The sequence below is a fragment of the Wyeomyia smithii genome, chromosome 1, assembly GCF_029784165.1.
Source record: "Wyeomyia smithii strain HCP4-BCI-WySm-NY-G18 chromosome 1, ASM2978416v1, whole genome shotgun sequence".
Lineage (NCBI taxonomy): Eukaryota > Metazoa > Arthropoda > Insecta > Diptera > Culicidae > Wyeomyia > Wyeomyia smithii.
In genome coordinates this window covers 51,444,810-51,462,265 of record NC_073694.1, presented here as the reverse complement: position 1 = coordinate 51,462,265, position 17,456 = coordinate 51,444,810, and the positions used below count along the sequence as shown (strand labels likewise).

At 39.2% G+C, this 17,456-nt stretch overlaps 1 protein-coding gene across 1 annotated transcript in view; it reads left to right on the top strand.

The window, feature by feature from the left end:
* The window catches only part of LOC129718155 (tRNA dimethylallyltransferase), a 397,419-nt gene that overhangs the window by 345,662 nt on the left and 34,301 nt on the right, over nt 1-17,456 (top strand). The gene's annotated exons all lie outside the window — the stretch shown is intronic.

Sequence of the window (17,456 nt, the reverse complement as noted above, 5' to 3'; positions counted from 1 at the left end):
GTTGAATGTAGATTAAAAATTGATGAATTGCAGCTCATATACACAGTTGTCGAATGAAAACTGCTGGCATATAAACCATACAGTCTCTAAATTTTGCAATGACACTGATGCACTCTTCGCATATAACATTTTTTTCAGAGGGAACCAGTACTTTGAGTATAACGAATCTTCTAAAAGCTTCTTAGCTTTCTCAACATTGCCTTGGTATATTATTATAAACTCAATTTGTTTAGCACTTCCACTCGTAGAAGAAGATAAAGGATTAAAAAATCCATTTGACAAAACATTCCTATTTGGTCTCTTATATAGATGTAATGTAAAGAAATGCTGAATTATTTGCTTTGGTTCTTTGCTTGATGATTATATGAACGTCCAAGTCTTCTGTAATTTGGTATTAAACCTGAAAGAAGATGTTAGACGAATAATATGCCTGTGCCCTAAAATTCAAAAACGGTTTCAAGTATGATGCAAAACATGCTCAGTAGAACTACAGTTCGTTATTACCAAGCTCAAGAATTTTGCCACATTTTCCTGTGCGAACAATAAGTTACGCGAAACTAAAATAATTCTTTCTGGATGCCAGAAGCGTATAAAATTAAACACGTTGCCATATTCTGTGCGTCTTTCTCGTTGCGTGTCTGTATATCTAACGCCTTCTGCTGCACGTACTGGCCTAGATTATAAATAGTTTGGTTCTACTAATCTATTATTTTTTCACTGGCGGTTTACTGGCGAAGTCCGTGAGCATCGCGAAAACTTTGGACTTCGGAACGGTTAACGTCTATTTGCGTAGCAAACTGGAAAGTATTTACAAAACTGTGACCTGCTGATTACGTACATAAATTTCTTCAAGTAATGAATAACGAACATGGTTTGCTGCGTGAGTTACCTAAAGAACGTATGTTTCATTCTAACAACGTTCAATTGTCTTAACACTGTCTAGAGTTTCATTCTTCACAAAATGAGCACAAATCTGTATTTTTACCGTGAAATGGGTTTCGAATCGCACAAGTCACTGGACTTTTTTTAAAAAATAAGAGAAATTCGTGATAGTAAATATTTTCCATATAATCAGAGTTACTTTAGTTTTATCTTGCTTTTTCGAAACCCTCTAGTATATACACTGTTTCTCACCTCTGCTTTAAAAAGTAATCATTTTTATTTGTAATAAATTGAGTAATAAATTTAACCATATAGAAATCTTCGTAAAAATAGGTTCCGCTGATATAAGTTTAGTGTTTTTTCTATTTTTTATGTGCGTTTATTTATTAAATGTTTATTATTTTCGTGTAGTTTTTTTGTTGTTTTACTGTAGTCATATAGCTATGTAAAATTTTTGTACTAGTGTCATTCAGTTTTTTCTATATCTTTTCTGAATTATGTCTGTGTTGTTTTTGTTTTATTTGTATTTTTTTTAATAGGGGGGGGGGGGGGGGAGTGTTTGTAATGATTTATTTATGTACTAATATCTATTCAGAATTATTATTGTGTGTTCTGCCACAAATGGTGACATTTCAACACTATTATATATATATATATATATATATATATATATATATATATATATATATATATATATATATATATATATATATATATATATATATATATATATATATATATATATATATATATATACTAGTTGAACATTCCCGGCGATGCTCGGGATCAAAGGTTTCAAAGATAGATTTTTTTATACTTCATTGCTGCATTAGCTCAACTCACTTCATAAATATAATTTACATCTTATACTTCCATCATCACTTTAAGTAGGGTGTCGAACGTCTTCGTCAGTGGTTTTCTTCGGACCTTTTTTGCATAAGATTGCGCCAATAAAACTACCGAAGAAAACCACTGACGAAGACGTTCCATACCCTACTTCAATATTCTGGGAACGCGCAGAACGGAAATACCCATATTGGATTGTTTTTTTGTGATTTTGGGCTGATTTACAGAAACTGGAAGTCACCATTTTGGATTTCAAAATGACGTATGGAGTTCCACTTTCGAAAGTATTGAAATTGTTGGCCAAATATCACTTTAGAAGTCATAAATTTGCATGTTTCATGTAGTTTTGTGAATAATATATCAAATTTAGTAATCAGATACTTGTTATTTTTCTTCAAATGTCTTTTCTGAACGTTAACAAACATTTTAATGAAAAAAAAATGTGTCATCGCTGTAAAATGACGTATGGAGGTCCACTTTCGGAAGTATTGAAATTGTTGGCCATATATCACTTTAGGTTATTTTCCTGAAACCGGAAGTCGCCATTTTTTAATCCACAAAACTTTGTAGCAAATAAGAAAATAAAAGATTTTTAATGCTTAAGCTGCCTCTTAATCGATATTCAAACAAATGAATCGTAACCTTTCCTGCAGCTAGATGTGAGTTCTAGTTTGGATTAACGCAAAAAAAGTAAAACAGTAAGATTAAGAGCTGAATGACCTTCTGGTTAAAAGCTCTCTAATAAAAATCAAATTCAAATTCAAAAGTACAAAAGTAAATCGAATGCCGTAAAATGTAACTATTCACAAAACTACGAAAACATCAGAAATGTAAAATGTTCATGCTCGAGATATGGGTTATTCTGCAAGAAAAAATTGTAGATGAAAGAACAACGAACATTTTATTGCAAAAAAAAAACAAATCATTGAATTTTGATTCAGAGGCGAATTGCGCATAAAAAGTCAAAGTTTCGCATGTAATCGTATAAAAACGTATAAATTAAAAAAAAATATTTTTCGGTGATTTTCTGTATTCTGTATGCTGTATATGGTCCTCGTGGCTCTGTGGTTAGCGATGTCGATTGGCTCCCACAGGGTTGTGATATCGGGTTCGATCCCCGATCAGGTCGAGAATCTTTTCGAACTGCAATTTTTCTCGACTCAGCTCTGGGGCACGGGGTATCGTTGTTCTTATCCTACAACATGCAAAATGTGCTAAAACAATATCGATAACGAATTTTCTCAACCAATCTGGTTGATCGAGAGCGCTATTAGAAGGCTGCAATATTGTTGTGCTGTATACAGAAAATCATCTTCAAACATACTTTTTATATTTTAACAAAAACAAACATTTTAATGAAAAAAGAATCACATGTCATCGCTTTAAATTTTGATTTAGAGGCAAATCCAGCATAAAAAGTCATAATTTTGCATGTTTCACGCAATTTTGTGAATAATATCTCAAGTTTTAGTAATCATATACATTTTATTTTTCCTCAAATGTCTTTCCTGAACGTTAACAAACATTATAGTGAAAAAAAAATCACATGTCATCGCTTTAAATTTTGATTTAGAGGCAAATTCAGCATAAAAATTCATAAAGTTGCATGTTTCACGTAGTTTTGTGAATAATATCTCAAGTTTTAGTAATCATATACTATTTATTTCTCCTCAAATGTCTTTCCCAAACATTAAAAAACGTTTTAATGAAAAAAAAAATCCCATGCCATGGCTTTAAATTTTGTTTTAGAGGCAAATTCAGCATAAAAAGTCATAATTTTGCAAGTTTTACGTAGTTTTGTGAATAAAATCTCAAGTTTTAGTAAACAGATACTTGTTACTTTCCTTCAAATGTCTTTCTGAACGTTTACAAACATTTTAATGTAAAAAAAAATCACATGTCATCGCTTGAAATTTTGATTTAGAGGCAAATTCAGCATATTTTTGCTTGTTTTACGTAGTTTTGTGAATAAAATCTCAAGTTTTAGTAATCAGATACTAATTATTTTTTCTCACATGTCTTCCCTGAACATTAACAAACATTTTAGTGTAAAAAATCATATGTCAACGCTTTGAATTTTGATTTAGAGGCGAATTTAGCACAGAAAGTCATAATTTTGCGTGTTTTACGTAGTTTCGTGAATAATATCTCAAGTTTTAGTAATTAGATACCTATTATTTTTTCTCAAATATCTTTCTTAAACATCAACGAACATTTTAATTAAAAAAGAATCACATGTCATCGCTTTGAATTTTGATTTGGAGACGAATTAAGTATAAAAAGTCATAATTTTGCATGTTTTACGTAGTTTTGTGAATAATATCTCAAGTTTTAGTAATCAGATACTAATTATTTTTCCTCGAATGTCTTCCCTGAACATTAACAAACATTTTAGTGAAAAAAGAATCATATGTCACAGCTTTGAATTTTGATTTAGAGGCAAATTTAGCACAGAAAGTCATAATTTTGCATGTTTTACGTAGTTTTGTGAATAATATCTCAAGTTTTAGTAATTAGATAACTATTTTTTATAACTAATGTCTTTCCTGAACATCAGCGAACATTTTCATGTTAAAAAACCTACGGTGCTTATTATTTTTAATTTAGAACGATTCAAAATGATGATGATTACTGTACACCACAGAGACTGAGGGAATAATATCAATAAGATCAAGCGTTACGGAATTCCATTTTTATATAGTAGATATATATATATATATATATATATATATATATATATATATATATATATATATATATATATATATATATATATATACATATATATATATATATATATATATATATATATATATATATATATATATATATATATATATATATATATATATATATTTTTTTTTTTTTTTGTTTCAGGTGAAGGGGAAATTTGCATCCAAACCCCTGAGGTGACCAACCTCAGGGAGTGTGGGGTTGGTTTGAATCAGTGACCGGACCCACTAAAACCCCTTCAGTCTCCAGCCCATAATACTCCCCGGGACCACCGCTAGGTATTGCTTCGGGGAGCGGCTTTTGTGCTCTGTGCACCCTCTTGGTTCTTTAGGTCTTTTTGCTAACTTAGCTAACTAACCTGGAGACTGGCCGTTAGCTAACACTGGCGTGTCGGTGGTCAACCTGTCGCCTGTTTTGCAATTCTAAAACTATTTGAGAGGCGGCTGTACAAACCGCCCTCCAAATGTTTGGGTCTTTACACATCCTCCGAACTAGGTTGTCCGGAGTGGTGTCTGGCCCGCTCACTACCATCATGTCGCTCCGCGCATGCACAAAACGAGGGCACACGAAGAAGACATGCTCAGCAGTCTCTTCCGCTTCCGCGCACTCGGGACACATGGGGGACCCCGCATGCCCGAATCTGTGTAGATACTGCCTAAAGCAACCATGGCCTGACAGAATCTGTGTCAGATGGAAGTTTACTTCTCCATGGCGCCTCCCGACCCATCCGGATACATCCGGAATAAGTCGATGCGTCCATCTACCCTTCACGGAATTGGACCACTCCTGCTGCCATCTGATCATCGAGAATGATCTTCTGGTACCTCGTATGCCCCTTGTGTCACGTTGATCGAAGCATTCTACGTCCTCCTTAATGGCTATGCTGATAGGCATCATGCCGGACAGGACGCAGATTGCGTCGTATGACACAGTTCGATACGCGCTCGCAACCTTCAGGCACATGAGCCTGTAGGTACTTTCCAACTTACCCCGATGTTTACTAGTACCTAGTGCTTTGGACCACACTGGCCCGCCGTATCTCAGTATGGACGAAGTCACGCTAGCTAGAAGTTTCCGCTTGCTGCCGTACACTGCTGAGCTATTGGACATCATGCGAGATAATGCTGCAATAGCCATTGAAGCCCTCTTACAGGCATATTCGACATGGCTCCCGAAGGCGAGCTTGTCATCGATCATCATCCCCAGCAGCTTCAGGGAGCGCTTAGAGGCGATGGTGCAATTCCCGACACTGATCAACGCCTGTTGCTTCGACTTGCGGTTATTGACAACTGAAATCTCCGTCTTATGATGCGCAAGCTCCAGTTTTTTGGAGCGCATCCAGTCCTCGACGACGCTTATAGAGTGCGAAGCCGTCAACTCAACCTCCTCGATCGACTCGCCGTAGACCTCAAGTGTGATGTCGTCCGCAAACCCAACGATCACAACCCCTTGGGGGAGCTTTAGTTTCAGCACTTCATCGTACATGATATTCCACAGTACCGGGCCCAGGATGGAACCTTGTGGAACCCCTGCGGTAATTGGGACACATTTTTGACCCTCGTCTGTGCTGTAAACTAGCACACGATTCTGGAAATAATTTTCCAGAATCCTGTACAAAGATACCGGAATGTCTAGTTTCCGAAGCGAGTGGGCTATGGAATCCCAGCTAACACTATTGAACGCATTTTTCACGTCCAACGTGACGATTGCGCAATAGCGAATGCCCCATCTTTTACGCTGGAGTGCTACCTCTGCTGTTTTGGTGACGGACAGAATAGCATCCACCGTAGACTTGCCTTTTCGGAAGCCGAACTGGTTACTCGACAGACCGTTTGCACTTTCGGTGTACCTAACCAGTCTATTGAGAATAACCTTCTCGAGCACCTTACCCGCCGTATCGAGCAGACATATCGGTCTGTATGCCGACGGGTCACCAGGTGGTTTCCCTGTCTTCGGCAATAAGACCAGCTTCTGTCGCTTCCATCTCTCTGGGAATGTACAGTCATCCAGGCACTTCTGCATGACTTCCCGGAATAGTCTGGGGGCCTCTTTGATGGCCTTCTTCACAGCCAGATTCGGAATCCCATCCAATCCCGGTGCCTTGCTCACCTTCAGGGAGTTGGCGATCGCGATGAGTTCCTCGTTCGTAACCGTTTCCGCCTCCTCTGCCTCGGCACGGCTAACGCCGTCACTCATATATTGGGTGTTCGGCAGGTTGGCCGACCACCTCTGGTCTGAGTTTGAGATACTGGAACGTCGGTGAAGTGACTCGCCAGCCGGAGGCCAAGGATTTGGCTCGTGGCGTGGAAAGAGTCCCTCTATGATCCGCTCAAGCATCGCTGGTGATTTTTCTGCGGGCGCCATCGCACCCTTAGTCTTGGCCATCACCATCCTATAGGCGTTACCCCACGGGTTAGTGTTGGCACTAGCGCACAGTCTTTCGAAGCACGCACGTTTACTAGCTTTTATTGCTCTCTTAAGCGCCGCTTTTGCGGAACTGAATGCCCCTCGACGATCTTCCCTTTCTTCGTCGGTTCGCGCACGTTGAATCCTTCTTCTCGCTTGAAGACACGCTCTGCGGAGGTCCGCTATCGCGTCGGTCCACCAGTAGACTGGTGGCCTTCCATGCCTAGGCTGGCGGTTCCTAGGCATAGTGGCGTCGCACGCCCGCGAAAGTAATGCAACAAGTTGATCAGCGCTCAGGTTACGAGTTCTGCTCGCCTCGTGTTCTAGTCTAATTGCTTCCGCAAATACCTCTTCGTTGAAGTGTGATATCCTCCAACCGCGAGGAGCTGGAGTGTTAATTCTACTCGCCACATGCGGACTCGTTTTACAGTCTACGCTATAACAGACCGCCAGGTGGTCGCTATGAGTGTAGCCATCGTCTACCCTCCAGTTCGTGATCAATCCTGGACTACAGAATGTCACATCGATGATCGACTCCACGCCGTTTCTACTGAAGGTGCTCTTCAAGCCGACGTTGGCCAGATCTATGTTGAGCTTCGCCAAAGCCTCCAACAAGATCCGGCCTCTCTGGTTTGTGCGTCGACTTCCCCACTCAGTTGCCCATGCGTTGAAGTCGCCCGCCACTACCAACGGTGATAGACCGATCAGCTCCACGGTGGCTCGGTCGATCATCCTTGCGAACTGCTCGGTAGACCAACGAGGCGGAGCATAGCAGCTGCAGTAGTACACTCCGTTCACCTTGGCAACCGCGTATCCTTCGTTTGAAGTTGACACTATCTCTTGAACCGGGAACCTGCTCGTCGTCCATATTGCCGCCATACCGGACCCGTCCGAAATCCAGTTACCGTTTCCGGAAGGAATTCGGTAGGGGTCCGAGATTATGGCGATGTCCGACAACGACTCAGTGACTGCTTGGTATAGCAGTTGCTGAGCCGCGAAGCAGTGGTTCAAATTTAGCTGTGTCACTCTCGCGCCCGTGGCTTGCTAGTCGGCTTACCGGCCGTGCACCTCGGGCCTCCCATTATGTGCTTTGCGTCACGCTTCCCGGCGCACGCCAAGCACTTCGGGGGCTCTCCGCAGTCTTTGCTTTTGTGGCCTGCAGCACCGCACCGCCTGCATAAGGAGCTCCTGTCAGGCCCCTTGCAGCTAAAGGACTTGTGTCCTTGCTCGAAGCATCGAAAGCAGACCTCCGGCGGCTGGTAGATGCTGAGTGGGCACATTGACCAGCCCACTTTGAGCCTCGCTACCTTTAGCGCCTGGTTTGCGTCTACTGACGGAAGCCTGACAGTGGCGGTCTGGGTTCCTACTGGGCCTTTGCGCAGTCGAACTGCCTCTGGTGCCACAACCACTTCGCACTGCTCCTTGAGGGCATCCACGACTTCGCATGCCTCGGTGACTTCGTCCAGGTATTTAAGTTGTAGGGTTACCTGCGACGTGAGTGCCCGAACCTGCACTCTATCTCCAAGCGCCTCTTGGGCCAATGCCCGATAGGCTGGGCCCTTGTTTCTGGCTTCCTTGCGGAGCTCGACGATCATTTCTCCCTTGCGGGATCGGCGGATGCTACGCACATCTGCCCCCAGATCTTTGAGCTTCGCATCGCCTCTCATTGCCTTAAGGACTTCCGAGTACTTTGACTCTTCTGTCTTAAGGATGAGTGCGTCGCCCTTATTTTTAACTTTCTTCGTCGCAGGATTTGTAACCGGGTGCGGTTTTTTGGCCACCACTTTTTGGTTCCTACTCCTTCCCGGAACCGTTACCCACGGGTTACCGGGAGCCTTCTGCTCCTTGGCTGCCACCGTGGGCGTTGCTTGCGCCACTCCTACACCGGTCTGAGGGCTGTTTGCGATTAAACGCTTCTTGGTGCCCCCGGGGGCCGTCTCTCCCGGGGACTGTCGCGTTCGTTTGGCAGCTGGTCCTGCCGCGAAAACCGCCGCAAACGTGCTGGCGTCCGTTTGGACCGACTTCGTCGCCAGCTCGGTCACCTTCGTCTCCTCTTTCTCCGCAGCCGCAGCTTTCATTTCGAGCTCGGCATGCTCCTTTTTCGCAGCATCGACGGAGGACCGAAGCATGTAGAGGGCCTGCTTCAAGTACTTCGTTGTATTGCTGCGACTTTTCGCAAACTCGATTATAGCATCGAGCTGCTCAGACAGGGCCACTACCCTCGGTAGCGTGTCCCGCTGTCTTCCGACCGCCTTTAATAGCTAGGGACCAGCCACCGCGATGTCTTGCGTAGATCCGGTAGGCGTACTGCCTTTACCGTCTTCGCAGGCGACCTTCACTGCATCCGTCTCCACTTTTCTAGGCGGAGACCGCTGGATGCCACCTCGCGCAAATGGGTTTTCCAACCCATCTGCCCCCATCTCCAGAGTTTTGTTTTGCTGCATTTTTGTTTATTGGGTCCCCCTACCAGCCGCTATCCTTATCCATAATGGAGTAGTCGCCTAAATGGTCCCAAGGTAGTCTATGCCGGAGCAGTGAGGCCATGGCTAGGGGCGGCTGCCATAGCGCCTCATGGGCAACTATGACACCCCCGACCGGCGCAAGTCAGGAAAAGACATCTGATCCTACTCCTGCCGGGTTCCCACCAGGCAATGGACTCGGAACGCACTGGAAGGCCTGCCAGGTTTTACGGGACGGAGACCCCTGCACCGGTTGTACTCTCGCCGTTTCAAGCCGTTATCACACGACATTACTAAGGGAGCTCGGCGCAGGTGCCAGCCCAAAATCATGGTACGAAAACGAAATCCGACTCTTATCCTATAGTGATGCGACCAGTTGCCGTAATTGGGAACATTACTGGCATCAGTCCCAATGGGCGGTATAGTGCATTTGGGTGGTGGGAGCGGCACTACTCGCTCCGTCGGAGCTGCTTCCGGCCAGTGTGGCTTTTGCGAGAATTCAGCGGCCCAGTGCCTGAATCTCGCCACGACCTAGGCCAGCTCCCGCTGATGGTCCGGGACTGCTTGCTAGCAGTGAGCACTTCCGTGGCCTTCGGTAATCGCCAATTACCGACCCGTGGTGGCATACAGCTCTGCCAAATATATATATATATATATATATATATATATATATATATATATATATATATATATATATATATATATATATATATATATATATATATATATATATATATATATATATATATATATATATATATATATATATATATATATATATATATATATATATATATATTTGTACGCTTTTTTATATTATTGAATGTTATTAGCTTTCGCAGTTAAGTTAATGTAATTGTAGGAAAATTATTTAGAGCCAGTTCGCGAGAACCGCAACCACCTTTACAAGGGAGGTTGTATCGAGGCTCTTCGATCGGGCTGAAACTTTCGTGGTTTGTTTATCTATATATTAGAACAATGTTTTGCATATTGTCAGATTTTTTGAAAAGGGGTAAGTGGGGTAAAAAAGCATGTCAAAAATTGATGTCCAAAAGTTGCTGAAAACGTAAAATTGTTATAACTTTGTGTAAACTGAATCGATTGTCATGAAAATTGGCATGTTTATTCTACATTATAAAGGCAACAAAATGAGGGTTATTGGAAGTTGCTATCAAGAATACATAATGAGATATTCGCATTTTTCTAAAAAAATAAGGTGATTTTCACAGCAGTTTTTCTCTTGCCAACAGATCTAGGATTGAAATCCAAATAATACGTTTTGTAGTGCAACTCAAGAGCTTTCATTAGATATATTCAAAAAATGCGCCGTTATAAAGATGCCTGAGAAAATCTATTTTTTCTATAACATGTTATTGGCCATCATTTCGAACCCATTGTGCGAGAAGCGAAACTTCGTTTTGTGCGGTGGTCCAAATCATTGTTTTGTTCTATTTTTTTTGGAACAAACTCAAATTCCCTGCTGCACCGGTGGTGTAAATTTTGTTTTATACCAGATCTAAATTGAAAAAATTTGAAACTGGTATACGTTTTGGTCTATTTTTGTCTCTTTTTGGAACGAGAAATAGATCTTTCTAAAACCCTTTGTACGCTGCCAATAGGTGGGTAAAATGTCACATTTCAATTGAATACCTCGCTATTTCCATATAAGCGTTTTGCGAGTGTTGGGGAATAAACAAAACAAAGATTTTTTATGACAACTCACAATTCATTTTTGTGGCTTTTCTGAAGCAGAATATGAACAGGTTTGTCGTTTTTGGCATCAAGGAAACCACCCAGCAAAAGGGGGAATTCTGTAAGACCATAACCGTCGCCTTAATTGTATTGGAACTAGAGGAGAACTCAAGAGGCCAGAAAAATGTTCCTAGAAGACACTGAACTGAAAACGTTCTAAATGTTGGGGTGACATTGCGCATTTCGTTTCGAGCAGCTTGAACAAAACTAAACGATCGCTGGGGCGTTATGTTTCGTTTTTCGTATTTTTCGACTTTGCGGGTTAGATGAGCCGCAACACAAATGACAATGACTGCTCCTTTTAAGCTTGAAGCATAACTGGCAGTATGTGACCTACGCGATCAAATATTTTACGCTATCCTCCGAAACCCTACTTGTAGCAGAAATTTTAGATCATACATATCCATCCTGCGAAATGTCATTGACGCTCGGGTCAATCCGTCAAATCCATAAAGCTTTGTGGATATAAAGTGTCTTGCCAAAGTAATCGTTTAATGTGCGTAAAAATGATCGAATTTCCGTTTGTTAAATATTGAGTGTTTTTTATTATAACAAGTCTCATTAACTGATAGCATGGAGTATTGAATTGTTGACAGTGTGACAGATGTCAGCGGTTAAAAAAAAAAAACAAGATCACCGGTGCGGAGAACGAAAAATTGGTCTATATTAGCTGGTTCTATTTAGGTTTCGCTGTTGTAAATCTAGTATAAAGTTGTTTCAAAAATGGACCACCGCTGAAGATGCCCCAATGCAATAGTTTGCAAAATTTGAAAGGAGAAGGGGTTTTTGGGGTGAACAGGACCTTCAAAATCCTATATTTAGAAACTGCTCAAATTGTAAAATAATTACTCTCGGCTTACATTCGAAGTTACACGATGGAATGAGAGGTTATTTTTGGAGCCGACAAGAGAATGAACGAATGTCAACAAAGCCACGTGATACTTTTTGTTGAGCCTTTTTTTAATGTGCCCTTTAAAGAATTAAATCACCATTAGAAAAAATTTCACCGGAAGATGCTCACAAAGGAATGATTACACCTTCATAAAGGAATGATTACACCCTTCTGCAGAAATAAGGCAATTCAAACCGGAAATATATTTATCGGTAGAACGAATAAAATCGTTTTTCGCCCACTTTTCTACATTATATAGGCAAAATAAGCCTGAGCTAATACAGACAGTCTGTATATAATCTGTATATATCGGAATGGCTTTGCTTTTTTGAGCTTGAGCTAATACAAGTTAGTAAAGATAAAGCATTGGTATATGTACGAGAACGTCATGAATATTGGTTGGTAATAATGAATCAATCAATTCTCAAATATTGATTTTCATACGGTTTTTTGCTGATACCAGAGCCACAAGAAAAAATGCATACTTTGAAAATGCATTGAGTGCAACTACTAATATGCTCGACGAGTGCTTAGATGATGATAATACAGATTTAAAATAAAGATAATGAAATATAGATTTTATTTGGTTTTATACTACATTTGACCCCTTGGTTATTGAATTATTCAAAGGCCATATTAAAAAAAAAGTTTAACAAAACGAATCGCAAGGTTTTGTTGGCATTCATTCTACCTCTGTCAGCTCCAAAAATAAGCTCTCATTTCATCGTGTAACTTCGGGAATAAGCCGACTTTAGCAGTTGCAAACTTTTGCATTAGTGCATAAAGAACAAGGACACAAAACCGGAGTTTCGCTTCTGGCACAATGGGTTCGATATGTCAATAACATGTTATAGAAAAAATGGATTTTCTCAGGCATCTTTATAACGGCGCATTTTTTAGCTCTTGAGTTACACTACAAAACGTATTATTTGGATTTCAATCCTAGATCTGTTGGCAAGAGAAAAACTGCTGTGAAAATCACCTTATTTTTTTAGAAAAATGCGAATATCTCATCATGTATTCTCGATAGCAACTTCCAATAACCCTCATTTTGTTGCGTTTATAGAGTAGGATAAACATGCCAATTTTCATGACAATTGATTCAGTTTACACAAAGTTATAACAATTTTACATTTTTAGTAATTTTTGGAAATCAATTTTTGACGTGCTTTTTTACCCCACTTACCCCTTTTTAAAAAATCTGACATTATGCAAAACATTATTCTATTATATAGATAAACAAACCCTGCAAGTTTCAGTCCAATCGGAGAACCTCGAAACAAGACCTAGTTGCGGTCTCCGCGAACTGGCTCTTAAACCTACTTGTCAAGGAAAAAAAACAAGGAATAAAACAAAACTTAAAATAAACTTATAGCTATCTTAGTGACTATAAAGTAAGCTAATCGTTGCAATTGAGGATTGCAACGATTTTTGTCGGAATTTGTTGATAACTTGGCTTGACTTATTTTCTAATGTTTCTACATTAGTGAGCCTATGTAGCTCGTTCGTGCTAAACCAGGGAGGACGCTTCAAAATAATTTTCAAAAGTTTATTCTGAATCCTTTCAAGTGCCTTCTTCCTGGTTGCACAACAACTTGTCCAGATGGGAACTGCATATAACATTGCTGGCCTAAAAATTTGTTGGTAAATTAACAGTTTATTCTTGAGACAAAGTCTAGAATTCCTGTTGATAAGAGGATATAAACATTTGATATACTTATTGCACTTTGACTGGATATTTTCAATGTGCTCCTTGAAAGTAAAATTCTTATCATAAATTAGCCCTAAGTATTTAACTCGATCAGACCAATTTAAGACCACACCGTTCATCTTAATAACGTGGTTATGGTTGGGTTTGAGAAATGAAACTCTTGGCTTATGAGGAAAAATAATTAACTGTGTTTTAGAAGCATTAGGAGAAATCTTCCATTTCTGCAAGTATGAAGAAAATATATCTAAACTTTTTTGTAGCCGACTGCATATAACACGAAGGCTTTTTCCTTTTGCGGAAATGCTTGTATCGTCACAAAACAGAGATTTCTCACAACCTGATGGTAAATTAGGAAGATCAGAAGTAAAAATGTTATATAAGATTGGGCCCAAGATACTCCCTTGAGGCACACCAGCTCTAACAGGCAATCTATTAGATTTACCATTTAGATAGTTAACCTGAAGAGTGCGGTCAGTTAAATAACTTTGTATCATTTTTGTAAGGTAAAGCGGAAAACTGAAATTTGACATTTTAGCTATTAAGCCTTTATGCCAAACACTGTCGAATGCCTTTTCTATATCTAGTAGAGCTGCTCCAGTCGAATAGCCTTCAGATTTATTAGTTCGAATCATATTTGTTACTCTAAGTAACTGATAAGTATTGGAATGCCCATGGCGAAAACCAAACTGCTCATTTGCAAAAATTGAGTTTTCATTAATGTGTGTTATCATTCTATTGAGAATTATTCTTTCAAAAAGTTTGCTAATAGAGGAAAGTAAACTAATTGGTCGATAACTTGATGCCTCAGCTGGATTCTTTTCGGGTTTTAAAATTGGAGTGACTTTGGCATTTTTCCATTTCGTAGGAAAATGTGCTAGTGCAAAGCATCTGTTAAAAAATTTTACCAAGAAATTTAAAGAGTTTTCGGGAAGTCTTTTGATGAGGATAAAGAAAATCCCATCATCTCCTGGTGCTTTCATGTTTTTGAATTTTTCGAGAATAGTTCGCACCTTATTCAAGTTTGTTTCCAATACCTCTTCAGAAAGAAATTCTTGGGTGGTGATTTGATCATATTTTTGGTTTACTTCATTTTCAATAGAACTTACTACGTTCAAATTGGAGTTATGAACACTCTCAAACTGCTGAGCAAGTTTTTGAGATTTTTGTTCATTCGTTAGAAAATTGCAATCACCATCTTTAAGGACTGGAATTGGCTTCGAAGGTTTCTTAAGAACCTTCGAAAGCTTCCAGGAAGGTTTTGAATAAGGTTTTAGTTGTTCAACTTCTTTTATGAAATTCTCGTTTCGCAAGAGAGTGAATCTATGTTTAATTTCCTTTTGTAATTCTTGAAAAATAATTTTCAAAGCAGGATCACGAGATCTTCGGTATTGACGTCTCCGTATGTTCTTCAAACGTATAAGAAGTTAAAGTTCACTGTCAATAATTGGTGCATTGAATTTTACTCGAGCCTTAGGAACTGATAAATTCCGGGCATTAAGTATTAAGCTGCTAAAATTATCTAATGCTCTGTCAATGTCAGCACTATTTTGTAAAATAATATCATCATTCAAATTTTCTTCGATCGTAGAACGATATCTATCCCAATTAGTCTTGTGATAATTTAACACAGATCTAGTGGGATTTAAAATAGTTTCATGGGAAATAGAAAATGTTATGGGAAGATGATCAGAATCAAAGTCAGCATGAGTTTATAAATCACTGCATGAATGACTTTGATTTGTTAGTACCAAATCAATTGTAGATGGATTCCTAATAGAAGAATAACATGTAGGACCATTTGGAAATAAAACTGAATAAAATCCAGCCGAGCAATCATTAAACAATATTTTTCCATTGGAATTGCTTTGAGCATTATTCCAAGATCGATGTTTCGCATTAAAATCACCGATGATTAAAAATTCTGATTTATTTCTTGTGAGTTTTTGCAAATCTCCCTTGAAATAATTTTTTCGCTCACCAGTGCATTGAAAAGGCAAATACACTGCGGCTATAAATAAAATGCCAATACTTGTTTCAATTTCAATTCCCAAACTCTCGATAACTTTGGTTTCAAGATGGGGTAAAACACGATGTTTTATTCGACGGTGGATAACTATTGCAACTCCACCACCGGCAACATCAATTCTATCAAACCTATGAACCATGTAATTTGGGTTCTGTTTTAGTTTAATATTTGACTTTAAAAGCGTTTCAGTCACAACTGCAATATGCACATCGTGGACTGTTAAAAAATTGAAAAAATCATCTTCTTTCGCTTTTAAAGAGCGAGCATTCCAATTTAGAAAATTTACAGCACTATTTAAAATCATTGCTGAATTTCAATTTCATAACAATATTAGTTGTAAATTTTATACCTTCTTGAACAGCTTCGTACATCGAGTTACAGTTCAACAAAACGGACATTAGCTGCAGCATGGATTGTTGTAGGTATTCAATCTTTTCTGGAGTTGGACTACCTAAATCAATACTGACTGACTTTTCAGCACCAAACACGAATGGTTTGTTACTGTTTGAATTTGAAATATTACCTGTAGGGACACTGGCATATGAACAGCCTGGTGTTGCCTGAACAGGATTTTTTGCCTGAAATTTGCTAGCTGAATTTAAATTACTACCTACAGGCACACCTGCTAATGAAAGTGCTGGTGATGCCTGAACAGTATTGAAAGTCTTTTGTATACCCACATTGACAACAGGTTGCTTAGAATTCCTACGTTGTCTGAAAGCAATAATTTTTGACCTTACGGGACAATTAAAGAAATTAGATTTGTGATTTCCCCCACAATTTACACATTTGAAACTATCAGTGGTCTCTTTCACGGGGCAGATATCTTTCGTGTGACCAGTGTCACCACAAATCATACATTTTGCTGCCATATGGCAGTTTCGAGTTCCATGACCATAGGCTTGACAATTCCGACATTGAGTAAGATTACGTATTTCTCCATGTCTCTTGAAATTTTCCCACTTTATTCCCACGTTAAATAAAACACGTGCTTTTTCCAAACATTTCAAATTATTTACTTTGGTACGATCAAAATGTACTAAGTAATTTTCCTGGTGTATTCCAGTTTGATTAATTTTGGCATTTGCCTTTCGTTTCATCAAAATTACTTGGTTGGGGGCAAAACCAAGTGATTCCGACAAACAATCTTTGATTTCCTCAATAGTTTGGTCATTTGAAAGACCTTTCAAAACAGCCTTAAACGGTCTCTCGTTTTTGGCATCAAAAGAATAAAATTTATACATCTTTTCAGTCAAATACTGTAAAAGATCTTTATGGCCATCAAGAGATTCGGCCAAAATACGAATTTCGCCTTGGCGGCCAATTTGAAAATTAACTTTCACATCCGACAGAAACGATGAAAGCTCTGATCGAAATGCTTTAAAACTTGCTACAAATACCACAATAGGTGGAACTTTAATCTTCTTCATAACGGCTTTATGCTCAGTATGAGAAATTTGAATTTCTTGATCCCCAACGGAAGAAAGAATATCATACCTGTTAGTCGAAATTTCAGTGTCACTTGGAGGAGATGCCTCACGTTTCCTTGAAGCCGCATCAAAGCGAGCTTTTTTATTTTTTCCAGGCATAACTGGAAAACTGCACTACACTTTCACTTCACTATAGAATTTAAGTAGAAATATCTCAAACCAAATTTACTCACTAAACACTCGTTAACGTTAAAAACAAATTTATTACTTTGCGTTTCAACAGGTAGTTTTTCAAGAAGATTGCCTGTTGAAAGCGAAA